The 17,544-nt window shown below is 45.9% G+C and overlaps 1 long non-coding RNA gene across 4 annotated transcripts in view; it reads left to right on the forward strand.

Annotated features, from left to right (window-relative positions):
- Nucleotides 1–893: 893 nt before the first annotated feature.
- The window catches only part of LOC134416738 (uncharacterized), a 148,595-nt gene continuing 131,944 nt past the window's right edge, over nucleotides 894–17,544 (forward strand). For 2 of the 4 annotated variants that reach the window (XR_010027357.1, XR_010027355.1), the window contains exons 1-3: nucleotides 894–1,019; nucleotides 1,120–1,187; nucleotides 2,618–2,738. This is a non-coding gene — a long non-coding RNA (uncharacterized LOC134416738). Of the gene's footprint in view, nucleotides 1,020–1,119; nucleotides 1,188–2,617; nucleotides 2,739–4,353; nucleotides 5,083–16,053; nucleotides 16,203–17,544 lie in introns of those variants that run through there. The other 2 variants (XR_010027358.1, XR_010027356.1) reach the window with 2 other exon arrangements.

A 17,544-nucleotide genomic window follows, 5' to 3' on the forward strand; every position in this document is an offset into this window, starting at 1 on the left:
AGGGATCTGTAGGTTCCTCTGTTGCGTACAAAGCAGCAGTACTTATTGTGGTTAACAAGCATCTGTTTTGGCTGGCAGAGAGAGATCAGATCATATGGCCTGCAATTTAGGAGGAAGAAAAGAAAAACCCACAAGACACCTATTTGCCCTGCAATCAGGTTGGCTTTTGCTGTTATTTGCAGGGGTCTCTTCCACCTTTTGCATCTCTTAAATCCTTGTCATCCAGGTTTGAGAGCTAGGACTATCTTCTTTGGCACCAAGTCAATGATATGTTTTTTAGCACCAGCAGCCATTCATATTTTACATTACTGTTCCTCTCTGTTCCTTTCAAGCAATAATCGTAAATATCAGCTTTCATTCCTAGAGCGCCTTTCATCCCAGGGGCTCCCAAAGTACTTTCCAAGCTTAACAAGCTTATTGTAGAGTACTCCTTTAGAAAGGTTGAAACTTGCTTCCCATTAAAGCCTGATTTTGGGAAGGAAAACACTGAATCATAATGACTTCAGTACATGAGGGAGCCTTTGCAGCTGTTATTTACTACACATGTTCTCTTACCAAAAAAGATTGCTTCTTGCTCCTCCATCCCCCTGTCTCCCCAGCTTAATCCAGGAGTGCTCAGTTACATGGGAGAGCAGAGTGCAAGTAGGAGAAATGGTCATCCCCTGTGATCTGAGGAAGTGCTTTTTTTCTGGAATCTATAGCTGCCCTCAACAGTTTCTGACAACTCCATTTCCATCCAGTCTGTTTTCTCTTTACTGGGGCAAATGTCCTAGGGCAGAATTGAATGCCCTGTGGCTTTGGCCAGAGAGGTCACCATCCACCGTTGGGCTATGCTACAGATCATGTGAGAAACTGTAGTCCTCCTCAGGACAAAGTCAGCTGGCCTAATTTAAGTCACATTCCCCTGCAATCAAAGCAAAGCCAGTGTCTTTGCACTGAAATTAATCACAACCTTTGAAATGGTCCTTTATTTCACTCATCTGTGTGAGCAATAATCCCAGAAGAAAAAATTGTTACTGGTAATTTCTGAACTGAAGAATTTGCTTCCTAATGAATCATATGATTAATTTTAGAGCAGCCTGAATCTGACCAGTGTCAATTTGTTTTCTCTTCTTTTAGGAGGACTCAGTACGGTGGGACCTGTCCATCTCGTGATGCACAGAACTTTTTTCCATGCTGCTGTGTGGGTAAGTGGTCCCTCCTCTGCTTGGCTGAGAGAGGCTGGGGTCAGGCACACAAACTCTCTTTGCTTTTCCAAGGACACACCAAGAACTTGTGGTAGAAGTGGGAACAAAGTCCTATCTGATTCAGTGCTTCCCCCGCACAAACATAGTTTATCAATACAGATAGCCTTAGATGAAAGATACATCAAAGCATATTTTTGGCTGCTGCTTTTAGAAGTAGTACTAAATCTCCTGGGGAAATGCAAGCAGTGAGATATGATCCAAGTATCAAAATCCCCATCTTCTTACTCTCTCTCCTCCTCTCTCACACTGGTGGGGTTCGCAGGAAAGCCCTTCCTTGAGGTTATGTCATCTATTCCCATCAGTAGATTTTGGTTACTAAATACATTTTTGCTGTTTTCCAATACTAAACAGTACCTGTTTCAACACTAACCCTGAAGATTTGTAAATTGGCAAAGGATACAAAAAGAATAATGAACCAGCAGTTACTGTTTACATTGGCCGCCATGTATAAATGCTGATATTAGCATTTCTGAAAGGATTCATTCATCACTGAAAAAAAAGGTTTGTACCTGTGAATAAGAGCTTGCCTGGGAGGGCCTGTGCACTTCCTCTCCTCTATCAACAAACCCTACAAAAATGAAGAGAATTTTGCAATGGATATTAATGCATACCTATTATTTCAAGATGACAATAAGCCATTGAATATATTCCATGCAGCAGTAAATGAATGAAAGCAACAGTAAATGTAAAGAAAAATAGTATTTATTTCCATGTGTCAGGTTTTATTTATTTGTTTAGTGACCTGAATATTTATATTTAAAGTCTCTCTCTTGGGTTTTTTGAACTCAAATTCTGTGGTACAGCCTCAAGCCCGGTGGTTAGGTCTTGTGTCGTAGAAAATCAGATAGACCTGCACTAGAAAGAACAATGACTGCTGCAAACATTCTGCCAGTTCCAGACTATGATGTCTTCTGGGGCTGTCAGTGAAATAAACACTTTCAGAAGTACCCTTAAGCCTTCCTTACCTCCTGCTGTTCGTCACACTTGCTGCAATTTGCCTTAAATTAGTTGATTTCACACCAAGGTTCATGGTGCTGCTTTGTTTATAAAAGAGGTTGGTACATTCTGCACTGGCCCTGCCGACATGCCATGAGACACAGCTCAGAGATGGAACAGGGCCCCTGCACAGCCAGCAGCCAGCATTTGTTCCATCCTCACACTGCAGGTCAGGGATTTTTCAGCAATGGTGGACACGTAACAGCGTTTCTGTGGCAGGGAAAAGGGTCCAGACTCTGTGGGATGGTTACATTTTCACTAGTTTTCCTTGGGATTCTGTAGGATGAAGATCAAACTTCTTTTCAGGTATATTATTATGTTAAAACCTCTGGTATGACATTTTTCTTTTAACCTTTAGACTGCTTCACTTTTAGGCTGGAAGCAGCTGAGGGCTAGGATGCTCCCTGTGCACTCACACAGCTCCTGGCACGGCACAGCTTCAGTGCTGGCAGCAGACTGGCCATTGCTACATTCTAAATGCCTTTTAAAAAAAAGGTAAGCCTGGAAGGTAACCTGCTTGCCTATGCTCTTTTCATGACAAAGGTGATGCTTTGTGAGCACAGAGTTTGTAAAGCAGAGAAAGAAACCAAGTGTAAATGGAATGAGAGAACAAGGACCAGCCTGCTGCTGTCTTTGGGAGGTTCTATGCGAGGGGCACTAGTCTCTGAAACTCCTCTAGTGGAGTTTCTACTCCACCCTTCAAATTGTGGGCAGGGGAAGCTGGGCCAATGACTGATGAGGAACCATGAGGGTCATTCCCCCACGGGGCTGTGGTTTCAGCATGCAGCTCTGTTGCACACAGGGAGCAGAAATAATGCTAGGAATCTCTAACGGCAAGTGGTACGTAACAGGCCAGTGATGCACAACAGTGATTTCATCCCAAGAGGTTGGAAAAGGGGTGCCTGCTCTGCACCAGGCAAACATTTCTCTGCACAGAACCAGAAAAATTTCCTTTCAATCTGGGGCAGATTGCCAGCAGTCTCAAATGTAATCCTCATGGTATTACTTCCAAAGATGAAACAAAGGTATTATGGACACTGCCACTGAGGCAGGTAGTCTTTAAATATAGCTGCAAATTGCCGGGTTTAATGCTAGCAAACCCTAATGCTGAGGAAGACATGACAGGTCACAGCACTGATACAGCATAATATAATGTGATGGCTGATATAAATGTGAGTCATTCTAGCCAGAGGCTTTAGTATAGGAAGTCGGATAAAAGATATAAAAACAATTCTGATTTTTTTTTCCTTCCTGGTGAAGGTCACTGCCAGGAATAGCATGGGAAATAATTAATGGGGGAAGAAATGTTCCCCTTCAACTGAGAAGTATTGTCTTTACAGTTTTGTTCTCCTCTTTGGGCTCCCATAACAAACACGGGCAAACCCACAGGGCCTTTCTCCATGAAGCCACTGGCAGATGTCGCAGCCGGCAGGCAGGGACTGTCTGTGCCCCGCTCACCGAGCCTGTCCACGGGTGTCCCCTCATGGGTGTCCCCTCGCTGGCAGCCCAGCCCAGCACTGCCTCAACGGGCCTGTGAGGCTGAATGGGGCTCTGCGTAATGGCAGCCCATTTTCCTGGTCGGCAGGGAGGCGCAGTGCCAAGGCTGTGTGTGAGAGCCTGCTGCTGGGAGCGTTTCACCTCTTTGCCTCTGCTCCTGAGCCCTGGGAAGGTGGGTTATCTTTCCTATCTTATCCTGCACCCTCAGTCCCTGTGCTTAGTGGGGGAGGACATGGATGACTCAGTGACCTTTGCACTTGCAGTGGCACGGGCTGTTCTCTGCTCATCCCGCAGCCTCTGGGCTGCTCGTTTGCTCCCAGCACTGCACTTACAAATGTGCAAGGGCACGGGGAAGCCATGCAGCTGTGCCTGTGGGTGCAGTGTACACACAACACTCCTGAGGCAGGAGTGATCCACAGTGCAGCCCATCTGCTGTGCAGGAATGCTGTACTGCAGTATAATTCCCTTTCATCAATGTACTCTTTGAGTGGGGACAGGTGAGGAGAGGAGTGAGTGTCTCTGCTTCATGTCACCACCCTGCAGGATGGAAACTGGGCAGCTCCAGGGGCCGAGGGGCTGCTGCACCCCAGGGGACTGCTTTGTTTTCTTCCAGGTGGTCGTAGCAGGGAGAAGTGCTGGTTGGAATCTCTGAGCTTCTAATGCTGACAAAATGCAATGCTGACTAAAATCTCCTGCGTGTGAGTCTTATCCCTTCCACCACAAAGGACTGGTCACGTTTTCCATTCTTGGCTCCATGTGGCTGCTCTGAACATCCCAGGTTATCTCTGCACCCACCAGCTGCCTTTCCTAGTGCTTGGCTCTCCAGGCCTTCATCTCTGCTCAGTGCCTGTGCCAGGGTCACTAAGGCAGTTAGCTGAGTTTTAAGATACCTCTATTTTCGGAGGACTTTTTATTTGGGAGCCCAGGAAGTAAGAGTTCAGCTCTCTCTCCCTCAGCCATGACTCTGGGGTAGGATTTTCAGGGGTAGGAGCACTGCAGAAGTCTTGAGTAGCCTGGAACTCCCGGATAGCACAGGAAAAACCTATTATAGGAAAGCTGCTAATAGCAGAAGTAAGCTCTTAGCCACATTTTCCACTGGTGTTACAGACTCTGGAGAACAACTTGTTTCGGCCAGGTTTCCAAACTGCTTTTTGGTGTTTATCCAAAGACTTGGGGCCACACATTCTCTTATGGGGGCTTTTCACAGCTGCCTCTCCTTGGAATGATTGCAAGGGGTGCTGAGTTGGGTAGTTGGGTGGGATGACCTGTTGCTCTCATGTTTATTTCTTTGGAGTCTCTCTGTCAAGAAAGACTGTAAGACATAATAATTAAAATACTTTTAGATCACCATAATCTTGTCAAACTTCTTATTGTGATCCCTGTGAATGTGACATTTGTGAGCTCATTTACCACAGCTTTTGTTCACTTTTTTTTATTCACTGAAAAAAGAAGTTATGTAATTCAAGTTTTTCCTTTTCCCTTCTCCTTTTGCACTTAAATTTGCCGTATTTGCAGATAGACTGTGCCAATGGTTAGCAGCTGGTGTGGTGCCTCAGAAAGCAGATTCACAGAGGTGGCTGTTTGGTGCTGAACACTTGCTGTGTCAGGGGATTTACATCAGACTGCCTCAGCTCTGGTTCCCAGGGACTGGATGCTCATTAGAGGTTGGAGTGCAGGAGCTGTGCTCCTGGAGTCCATCTCCTCATTTCCTTTCACTCAAAGGGAATCCAGATAAAAAAATGTTCCCTGACATAAATCAAAGCAGCAAGTGGGAGAAACATGCTATTTGCCTCATAAACTCACTCATGACGTGAACAAAATCCAGGACATAGAAAGATTTGTCAAGAGCCCAAAGTCAAGAGACCAAGGCCAAGACTCATGACTTTACCTTGAGGTCCCACATGGTTCAAATGCGTGGCAAACGGGTTGGTTCTTTGGCTAGTGATACAACTGTTTATCTTGGCTGAGCAGCTCTCTTATTCTTTCTTGGATATATCTGCTAATCTATTCTTCTCTCTTTGTACACTTCCCCAACCCTCCCTTTTGCCAAGCCCTCACTAAACATATACATATATATCTGTGTGTGCGTAGGCAGTCGTGTCTGCCGCCGGGATTTCCTCCCAAACAATACCTGTTGTGCTGGCCACAGCATTTCTCTTGGTTCCCATGCTCAGAGCAGTTTGAGTTTCCTGCTGGCTCAGCAGCAAGACTTTCAGGGCTTTTTATACTTATTCTTCTTCGGGAGCCAAGCGGAGGAGCGCAGTTTGCCTGTGAATAGTGAGCTGGCTGGGCAGGCAGCAGGAAGCTTGCATACTAAGCCGTGTGAACTCTGAGGAGGGGAAGAAGGGGGCTGGGGGCTGCTGGCTGGGCTTCACACGGCATTTGTTGCAGCCCTCTGCCTTATAAACTCCTCATCTCAGCACAGGGATGCTCTTTGCCAAAGGAGCAATATCTGTAAAACAGGGGTACAAAGAAGTGAGAGAGATGAACATGGAATTATAGCGAAAGCAGGAGGAGGGATTGGAATGTGGAGAAGAGTGAGGAGGCTTGGGTTTTCATTATTCACATGGAAACTTGTGCATGGGTTTCCCTTTACGGAGCGTTACCACTACACCTCACGCAGCACTGCAGGGCTCACGGGCCCTCTTGTCCACGCCCTTGCTGCCCCAGCAGTGGCCACACCATTGGTGTAAGGGCAGCTCTTCTATACTGCCCAGACTAAATCAAAAGCACAATAATGAAAACACACTTCTCTCTTGCCTCCTGTCCCCCACCTCCACTCCTTTCTGGTTCTGTCAGCAAAGATTAATAAATAAGCAGGTTCCCAGCTGCAAGGATGAGGAGTCGTGGTTTGGCTATGAAGGAGGGACTTGAAGAGCAGCACTGTGAAACAGCAGCACCAGCTTGTTGGTCACAGGTGAAACCATCCCTGAAACAGGGGGAGAGATGTTTCAGCAAGTGCTGTGGCACCACTGCAGGTGCAAGCATGCAGTGGGCATTCTTGTGAAATGGTGGGAGGCAAGAGGAAGGAAGGAAGGACAGGTTGAGCCCATCTGTCTGCAGACCTGCTACCTACTTCCTACTCATGTCTGCATAAATAAATGGGGAATAGGCTTTGCCTGTGCTTTGAAAATGAGGTGACAGAGGATTGCCCATTCTGTACACATGCTTCATGAGCAAGAGCAGCCTGATTTAGGGTAGGGTGCCATAATGGGCATTGATGGGATGGCCCTGTGCAGGAAGAGTGTGTACATGTGTGTGTGTGTGATGTAGAAATGGAAATGCTCAGCAGTGACAGACTGGGAGATGGGCCGAGGCTTTTGTTAGTTCATGACATAACATGATTGCAAAATGATGCCACCTTCCTGGCCTGATCCAAAATAACAACCCACAGCTTTCCCTCTGTTTGGCAGCATCCTTCACTGAGGGTGCCCATTACTCCAGGGTCTAAATAATCCACACTTTCACAGTCAATCAAAAAATCCCAGGTCCTTCCTCCCCTGGCCAGCTCAGCAGCTCTCTGTGTCTAGCTCCCAATCAAGCACTGAGCAATGCAACACATGTGCTTGGCACCTGCTTCCTCATGGTGCCCCCTCCAGAATGAGCAGCCTGCCCTGGAGGTCTGAGAGTGCTGGCAAAGTGGGAAGATACAGCTCCAGGTTCCAGAGTGGGCTCCTGGAGAGCCAGTGGAGGTCCTGGGGAGAATCACTCATCAAGATAATTTAGATCCCAGACAGTCTCTGCTTAGGCAGCTTGTGGCAGAACATAGGCACTTCTGAAGGAAACAAGTCTCCTCACCATGGTCCTCTTAGAAACTACAAAAGCAGTTACAAATCTGGGGAATTTACCATAAAATTCATTCATTTTCTGTTCATCTTTACTCCTGACTCAGCAAAAGCTCAGTTAAAATTACATGTACTTGATGACTTTGATGTGGGCTGTGTTTGTTTTTAAGACTGTCTAATGTTTATTATAAGACAAAGTTTTCAGTTGCTTGTAAAACCCCGAAAACTTTATCTATCTACCACTTAGCTGTTCTGGGTATCTGTCTCAGGCTGAATGCATCTGGGAAGCTTCAGCAAAAAATGTTTTTGTTTGCTTACAAGAAAGAGATGAGAGAAACAATATTTTTTCCTTCATATTCAGACATGTTCTTAAAGTGATCTGTTGATGAACTCTAGCAATTTTTACCTCTACAGGAGAGGCTTGAAATTTGGCAAATATCAGGAATGCACCTTTGGTTGTTTTTCATGCGGGAAAAAGGAAATAAGTTGAACTAAGAAACCATAGGAAAAAGAGGGCTTGAGATCTCAGCCACTCAACAGAAACTTCTTAAGAGTTAGAATCTGAATTCTCTGAAGACACTTGCTCAGTGGATGCTTGTTCAAGTCTGGCAGCTAAATCAGATGATGAAATGGCAGCCTCCAGCTGCAAGTGCAGCAGCTCTTGGACATTGTTTTTCTGTGCTGACAGGGTCACTGCAGTGCTGTGCACCAGAGCCTGGAGGTGCTCCCAGCTGTGCTCCTTTGCTGATACTGAGGTAAACATGAAGGAAGGGCTAGGTGATGCTGACTAGGGCTAGGACCTGGCTGGGGGAGGGAGGGAAGGAGGGAGGGATCCCTACTGCAGTGCAAAGGCTGAGGGCCCCCTGCCCAGAGAGGGGAACTGATGTCACATGTGGAGGTGGATATGGGAGCAGGACCAAGGCACAAAACAGGCTAGAAGCACCAGGAGGAGCAGAAGAAGTCAGATTTGGGAGTATCCTCACCAGATCATACCTCCTGCAGAACCTGGGGTACAGCAAACCCAGGGATTTCTGCTGTGCAGTAACTGTTGTCATCAAATACCTGGGGAATTGGTTGGCACAGGCTGAGTCATTTCTGCCTGCTCCCTCAGCAGAGGTTGTTGGGCTATCAGTATTCCCAGTTATTCTGCTTTTCAAGCATGATGGAATTAACATCTGAGAACAGAGCCAGCCCTGCCAGTGAGTCATGCAACAGCCAGTGTGATGTCACATGATGGGATTCCTGCATCTTTGTTTCAGTTCGCCATGTAAGTCAAGGAAATGACACAAACCCAACACAGATTGCAAGTATGGGAAGCTTGTAGGGTCAAGCACTCAGCAGTTAGAAATGATTGATGTAGCACTTGCTGACTGAGTCCCATCTGCACAGGAGCCATGATAATGTTGCTTTTATCTACAGGATTAAAATCCATATGTAAATACTTTTTTTTCCCCCAACAACAATTCTATATCTTTTGATGCCCAAGGCAGACAGTTCCCAGGGGAAGGGTCCTTGTCCTGCTTAATTGCAGCTGTGCAGGATGAGAGGATCCCTGTTTCACCTTCAAGGCCACAGCTGATGGCAGCCCTGAGCATTGGTGATGGTAGGCAGCACCTGTGTCCCTAGCCTGCAGCAAGACCAAAACAGATGGGGGCCTCAGATAAATTATCTACCAAACTCAAACAAGCCCCCATGAGCCACATGCAGAGTGAGGCTTTGTATAACTTGTAACCTGACCACATGTGGGGGTACTTAGAGCCCCTGCAAAGGCACTTCCCCCTTCCCTGGCTGAGTATCAGTACCAGCCTCTGAAGCCAGACACGCTTGATCTCTTGATTTGAACAGAGCAAGCTAACATATATCTTTCTAATCTCATTCTAGGAGACAGTTGAATTATTTTAGCTAAAAATTACCAGGAGAGTCTGCCTGAGGCAGACATCCAGCATGGTGTGTTTGAGCTCGAGCAAGGCATCACTAATGGGAAAAGTTAAGCAACTTTAACTCCAGACAGAGCTCACAGGGGGAAATTAGAAACTGGCTCTGTGGATGGCCCCACCAGAAAACAGGGGTGTGTGTGAAATCCTGCTGCCACGCATCCGGTTATCCAATTGCTACAGGCAAGTACTGACCTGTGCTTGTAATGTGGCATTTGCAGGCTCCAGAGGTGGACTTGCTGTTTTGCAGACCTACTAGGTGCTTTGTGCTTTGCTGTTAAATCAAATGTTGGGGAGAAATGGCATTTTAGTGATGGGAAAATGCCTTTGGAAACTTTGGCTTTCTTTTTCCATGTGGCAGGTGCAGGCATGGGGGGACAGGAGCCTGGTGGTGTGTAGCACACATGGTGTGTTGTGGCAGGTTGCTTTGCAGAAGGGTGTTGCCATCGTGGCTGTGAGTGGCCCAGGGAACTCACTCAGCCACCTCTGCACCAACTGAGGTTTTGGCAGGGTGTTGAGAGGGCTGTGAAGGTCACCAGCAGGGGGTTGGCAGCTCAAACCTCCAGTCTGCATTTTCCCTTTCTGCAGGAAGAGGTATCTTCCTTTCTTGTTACACCTCATCTGGAGCTCTGTAAACAGTGCTCGCTCCTTGATGTTGTTGGTATCTTCAAATGATTTTATCTTCCTCTTAGGGATTTACTTATGCAAACTGTAATATTTAGTTATTTAATCTTCTCTTTAGTTATTTTATTGTTGTTCATTGTTGAATTCTTTCCAATATGCCAACACCTCTTTGACACACAAGTGCCTACAGTTGATTTATCTGTTTTGAGGATGGCTCAGACCCAACAGCACACTGCAGAGAAAAGCCACCTCTCTTCTGCTCAGTGACACAATGTTCTTCACCTCTCTTCAGGTCTAAATGAGGCCCTCTTATTTTATAAACCAGCATTTAGTTTGATATTTCTTCTTTTCCATTTGTTAAGCCCTTTTCAGCAACTGCTATGGATTATTTTTCCAAATGTTTCCTTGCGTTGCCCATGTCCCAGCAGGTGCTGTTAGATGCTGTTTTCCTTCCCATTCCCCCATTTCAGAAGCAATTTTTTTGTGAGATCATAACAAGAAACCAAACCTGTCATGCTCATCCTCATGCTCCTCCTCCTACATCCAAAACAATCCTTTAACAGAAAGAGAAAGAAATGCTTTACAGGTTCTTAAGTCTCCAGCTTGGGAAATGATTCATCTCCATTGATAGTCACACTGGGCACTCCATGGGGTCTGGGCAGGCTGACAGCTTGGGTATATGGAAAGGGAAGGGCATTAAAGTGGTGAGCAAGGCCCTTCTGGAGAAATCCAGCCCTTGGTTATTCTCAGCACTAACACATTCTGCTGAAACTCAGGCAAAGGTTTTAACAGACAGACTGTTTTGACACGTAAAAGCTTTGGAATGGTGTATGCACTTTGTATGTGCAGGAGACAATTCATTTTTATATTCAATGTGGATTAGAATATGAAAAAACTAAATTTCAATATAATTTGTAAATGACACCTAAGCCCAACCTGTGAAACGTGCACTACCTGAAGAGCATTTACTAGGATGTCTATGCAGTTTTCATCTTTCTTAAGAAGCTTTTTGGACTATTTCTTCCCTGTAGGCATTAGAGGTGGAAATAGGAAGGGGTTTGTACCTAACCTCAAAATTAAGGAGAGGAGAGAGGCAAAGAGCTTTGTCTGTGTGGCTACTCAGTATCATTGCATCAAGCTGGCAGTGAACTGGAATCTTCTCCAAAGCCGTGGGAGCCAAATGTCCCACCCTGTCTGCCTGTGGCTCATGAGTTAGTTGATTTCTGCTCTTGTGGTCTGAACCCTTCAAAGCTTTGTCTATGTGGATAAACAAAAACTTGCTACAGCCTATGGACAGACCTGGAAACTATTAGGTGCAGAAATATCACAGGACTTCAAGAATGAATGCAGACTTCTTTTCAACTGAAAATAATATATACTTTAAAAGAATAGAACATGGAAATACAATTGTAATGGTCACTATCAAGAGCTGCTGGCAGTTTCTCTGAACAGAAAAGTCATTTTTCTGGAGATTTCTGGTACCCCTCAGGCTTCTGTCCATTTCTATGTTCTTACTTGCAGTGTTTAAGCATCATCAAGTTTAAATGCATAAATTTTCTTTGGCTATTCAACTCCAGCCACTTTTGGGAAGGAATTGGTCAGAATCCCTGAACCTAAAATAATCAAATGTCTGTCTTTCCAGTAAAAAGGCTGCCATTTATAGGCAAGTAGTGCAAAACAGAATAGGTAGCTCAGTTCAAGCATCATCTGAGAAACCTGTTGTTGCAAAACCAGGCAAGTGGCTTGCACATAAGCAGATGATACCTTTGCCAATACCCAGTTGTTGCATGGAATGTAAGTATATTTGGGTCCTTAACATGTGTTACTTTTATTATCAGTCTCTTGGTTTCTACCACTCTTTATAAATACTTCAGCCACAACTTGCAGCCTTTACAGGCTCATCCAAGGAGCATGGCCTTTCAGGCACTCCTTTTGAGAGTATTTATTGTGCTCCAGGAGAGGATGTCTTTGTTTCAGGATTGTTCTGGGCATGAGAAATAAAAACCAAAATGGAGATGGTGGCCAGCACAAAGAACCAACCAAAGTAATTTTAATGAATTTCTTTTCATACCTGCCAATCCACCCTGCCCTGCAGGAAAAAACAACTCTCAGATGAATAAAGCATATGGCACAGAAGATGAAGTACCAATGCCAAGTTTGTCTTTGCCTTAGCATAACTCACTGCAAAATGCTGAACCTGCAGATCTTCCAAACAAGCTTGTTCCCACTTCACTGCCTTCTTAGCTGGAATTGTGCAGTCTCACTGTTTAAATCCTCAGTTGGCAGGACATTATTGTGGATGCAGAGCTGGGCAGACACACAGTGCTACATTCAAACTGCCTGCTGTGGAGAGCAGTGCATGTTGCAGCAGCAAAGAAAACCCGTCAGTGAGGTGGGCTAAATAGTTGAGAAGGATCTGAAGCCCACACTAACCTGCCTTCTGCATGCACGTGGGCTACCCATTTGTGACAGGCATGCCTGCTGCTGTGTGGTTAGATACCCTGTTCCTGGCCATGGTTTGTTGTATTTGAGCTGTGCAGGAGTGAGGCATTCAGTGTAAGTCCTAGCATCAGGACTTGCTCTACAGTGAGCAGATAGACAGCAAACCCCACATGTTATTTATCCTAAAAAAGGTGTGGAGTGTTGTGAGAGGGTGCTTCTCTCTCTGCATAAGCAGAGAAAACCCTCAATACCAGCTCAGCCTGTGTCCAGCTATTACAGGGCTGTCTGCTCCCAGCTCAGCCCCATCAAGTGAGGCTCTGGGAACACATGGGGCAGGTGGGTCATGGTGTGGCACAGGTAAATGGGATGTCACCACCAACCTCTCTTCTGAAATATGTAGGATGCTGGCTGAATGTCCAGTTCCTCTCAGCACTACACCGCTCCTCAGATGGGTGACACTGAAGACAAGTGTCTAAATTAAGAAGTCAGACATAAAAGGCCTTCATAGTACCCATGTCTGTGGGGTCTGGAGCTGAGCAGACTTATATACAAGGAAAAAATGCCCTGCTCAGTTACTTTAATCTTGCAGACAGCTGTGGACATGTGTGTGTTGTGTACTCTTATGGACACGTTTCTTTATGGGTGCTCTTGGACCCAGGCCATCATTTTTCCTGGACAAGTGCCATGGGTCTACACCATGGCTTGGATGAGGGGTGCTGCTCTCCCAGGACCTCTGGCAGCACTTTGGCTTGGAGATGTTTCTTAAGGTGGGGATGAATTCCCCACCTCTGGACCCATATGTTTTCTACCACTGTGGGTAAACAATGCCTCTCTTTCCAGAAAGTAGGAGATACCTGACATGGTTATGAAATTAATGGAGCAGGGAACTCCTTTGTTTAAATGAATGCTAGGAGGAGCAGTGCTAGGCTTGATTTTTTACATGGTTAATGTTCCAAATCCTCTTTTCAGTCCTCTCATGGCAACTGTGTACTTTGCAGCTCAAAGTCACATGAATCTCTGCTCAGCAGAAATGTAAATGTTTTGATAAAACTGTTCTTAACAAGTTTAATTCATTTAATCAGCTTGATTAACTGTGGAGCTTTATGGTCTTTAATTGGGAAGGATTTGCCATAAATTAACATTTTCTGTAATTTTATGAAGAATGTGGCTGTGTGCAGGATCTTGCTGCCTTGGCAGTGGCATGGGAGGTGCCTGTCTCTGGCACACAGCCATTCCCCTGCAGCTCTTCTCTTGCAGAGCCCTGGAGAACTTTGGGTGCTGAGCCTGCCTTCAAGACCAGGACAAGGGGCATGATGTATCTGGAAGTGTCTCTACAGACTCTATTTCTTTTCTCTTGTGTTTGCATTTCCTAGATGATTAATCTGCCCTTCCAGTAAAAATGCAGCCTGTCTCTTTTTCTGACAAGTCCCACAAGAAAGCAAGCACAGATATCCACAGTAACCCTCTCCTTGTTTTTGTTCATAACCAGCCCCAGCCTGCACCTAGTTTTCAAAGTCTCCGGGTATATGAGCAGAAAGAGGGAAAAAAGAGGAATGATCAGAAGATTTCAGTTTGGGTGCACGTCCCAACTGGTCTTTCTTCCATTTAATGTGGCAGACTGTCAGGCTATAAAATATGTCCAGCTGGAGAGAACATAATTTTGTCTTGCTCTGTCCAGCCTCATTTTTCAGAGCTGAATGTCCAGTTGTGTACCTGTATGAATCCTCCCAGACCCTGGAGGCTTAATGCAGCAATATTAATTCTTTTAAATAGGGAGTTTATTGTCCACATGACATTTTTCTGTGCCTTTTGGTCGATATCCCAGACCAGAGACACCAAGGAGAGGCTGAAAACAAATGAGCTATTCCCTTAGAGTGTGCCCAAAGCAAGGGAGCGAGCAGAGCATCAGCAGAGTGGGTGGGTTTGCTCTTTGCTGGGCGAGCACTGTTCTCCCTGGCACTGCAGAGCCACAGGGGCTGTGACATCCAAATGCACGGGCAGAACAACATGGGTTTGCAGCTCTTCTCACACAGCTTTGCACATTTGCTCCTGTCTGACTCTGAATTGGAATGGTCTCTGGGAAAACAGTGTATTTCACAAGAAAGGGAGGTTTTTCATCCTTTCCTAGAACTTCCATGGTGCTTCTGCACGGATGGGTCTCACAGGCCAATGTGATGCAAGTGGCGACATTTCTAACAGCAAACAACCCCAGTTCCTCTTTCACCCTTGACATTTCTACATTTCTACATTTGATACTTTTTTTTTGCCTTTTTCTTTTTTTTTTTTTTTTCCACAGACTAAACATTCACATGTCATATCCTGTTCAAATAGTTGTTTTAATGGATGTGCTGCCAACAAAGACACTTGGGTTTAGGTGGCTGATCCTTTGTGATTGTAATGGCCTTAATGAAAGGTTTTGTCTTCATAAGGACAAAATGTTCTTCATCCAGCTTCAACTTTTGAAAGAAACACCACAAATGTTTTTGGATTGAATGTGAAATGTTGTGTAAATTCTGTAATACCAAGGTGGAAAATCTGTCATTTTCTTATTAACAAATGGGATATCAAAACAGGGAGGCTTAATGTGTATACACAATTAATTAATCAGAGTTTTAGATCCTCAGCAAGGGGAGTACTTAAAAGCAGAAGAAATGTGTGAAAACAATTTAGATATGAAACTAAAGAAATGCTTGTCTGTGTTTGGTTGTTGGTTTTGTGGTTTGTTTTTTTTTTTTTAATTAGATTTAGCTTTTCTTTTCAATTCCTCTTCTCAGAAATTGCTTGCACTTTGAGACTGTGCATCCTGAGCCCTGGAGGGCTCTGACAGGAACAAGCAGGGACACAGGAGCCCTGAATGACTTTTCATAAAGGCAGAGATTCAGAGCTGTCCTTCAAAATTATTTCTGTTCATGGTGTGGCTGCTGCAGCCCATGTTTGAGGCTGAGGAGGCCACAGTTTACTGGGGCAGTCAGGGGAAGTGGCAAAAACCTCCATCAGTGCTCAGGATGCTGCATGGTTTGGGTGGCTTGGAAAACGGAGGTCTTGTTGCTGGTTACTGGATTCAAGGAGAAAGCAGCTATGTGTTGCTGACTGCCTCCTGGGACAAGGACCAGGTGACTGACAGCTTTTAAGATGCTCTTTCATCCTGCTTGGGGGCTGCACTACACATATCTGTAGTGCATTACAGATCATGATTTCAGCAAAGCTTTTCAGAAAAAAAAAATGAAAGTAAATGGTGTTATTTTCAGCCTGAACAGCAAGCAAGTTCTCAGTATCTAAATGAGAGCCCTTGAAGTAAGCGCCAGGTGCTGCAGGAAGTGGTGGAGGTGACTCAGTAAATGTCACACTTCCCTCCAAGTCAGTTCTGAAGTGGTGCCCAGAAATAACATTTCATGGGCATCTGGCTGTTTGAGATGGCCCTGCCTTGCCATGGAACTCCAAACTACCTGGCACCTTTGTGATTTTACACCTCTTTTTGTGTCACAAATGTTTGCCTTTATCTTCCTGTCTTTGTTCTTCCCTAAAAAGACATAGGTATGCCAAGTCCTGTGGGTATCTCAAAGCAGAAGGGTTGTCCTTGGCCACGCTGTGAGCTGCCCTGGCCGGTGGATGAGGGACAATGCTCCTGGAGGCTCGCTGAGGCCGCTGTGCTGGAGGGGAGCTCTGAGGAGCTGCAGAGTGGTGGCACACAGCGAGCTGTACCTCATGCTGGCAGTGAAGTCACCCTGGAGCCCCTTGCCTTAGCATGAACTGTCACCTCCTGCTTTCACAATGATGAAGTTTCGTATCCTTTGTGAATGCCTGGGCTGCAGGCCAGCCTGCCCAACTGCCTTTTCCCGGAGGAGGCTGGGCTGAGCTGCATGCCCCTGCCCCACTGCCTCCACCCCCATGTCCAGGCCTTCACTCAGATGTGCATTGAGGAGCACCTTCCTCTCTCACCACAGCCTGCAGGAGCACAGTGTGGGCTGAGGATGGAAATGCAGATGAGATGGGATGGCCCAAAAAACCCTGTCCCGTCCCACTGGATCCCAGTGTACACAGGCAGGGGCTGTAACTGCATCCATCCTCCTCTGCAGTACTGTTTTCCTAAACATATCTCCTCTCCTTCGCCTTCTCAGCCAGCATCCTTTGTGCTTGTGCCTTGTGTCAGGTTGCCTGGGTCTACCTAGGTTGCTCATACAAATCACTCAGCATCTGGTGGGCAGTGGCACCGGGGCTCTCCCATTCCTGCACCCAGGGCAGGCAGATGAGCTGGAAGTGCCTGCATTACTGGCTCAGCTCAGGCTGGGGATGACTTTTGGACAAACACCTTTGTTACTCCCACACAACCTTCCACCTTGCAATACATAGGCTGGGTTTCTGGTGGAAGAAACTAAACTGGAAAGTGCTCTCTGGGAGCTCCCTGTCTGCTTCCTAGCTGAGTTCATAGAGCCAGACTGCAGCTGTCTGATGTCTGATGCAACCCTTCTAAAATGGGCACTACATGGATGTAAAATCCTTAATCCCCAGTGCTTTGCCCTACAGATATGCTATGCTCCTATTGGATTGATTGCATGACCTGGTCTCACAGCCACAGCAAGGGAGCAAACCTGAGCTATTTTGGTAGTGGCCACAGCCCATCCTTCTGGGATGTTATGCTACCCTGAAATTGGTACCAAGAAACTTTGACACAGCAACGTGGTGAATCATAGCTGTTCAACAGTGTTGGCAGAAACCCAGGAGTGCTACAGTGAGGGCTCTACAGAAGTCTGTGGGTGGCAGCACCCCTCAGCCACGTCCCCATGCCCTACCTGTGCTCCCTACCTGTGCTACCCCTCACAGGTCGTGGGGTATTTGTCTGGAGGTCATTTTAGTCCCATAAGTACAGAAAATAGGTCCTGTTTGCTGCTCACTTGTACTGATGGGACTGTGTGTGTCCCCATTATGCATCATGTTTCCTGGCACAGAAAGCAAGTTTTCAGAGCTTCTGTTGTTCTGCTTCAAAAATTCCTTTTTTTTCTTACTTAGATGAAGGAACCC

Source organism: Melospiza melodia, chromosome 3 (assembly GCF_035770615.1).
Source record: "Melospiza melodia melodia isolate bMelMel2 chromosome 3, bMelMel2.pri, whole genome shotgun sequence".
Lineage (NCBI taxonomy): Eukaryota > Metazoa > Chordata > Aves > Passeriformes > Passerellidae > Melospiza > Melospiza melodia.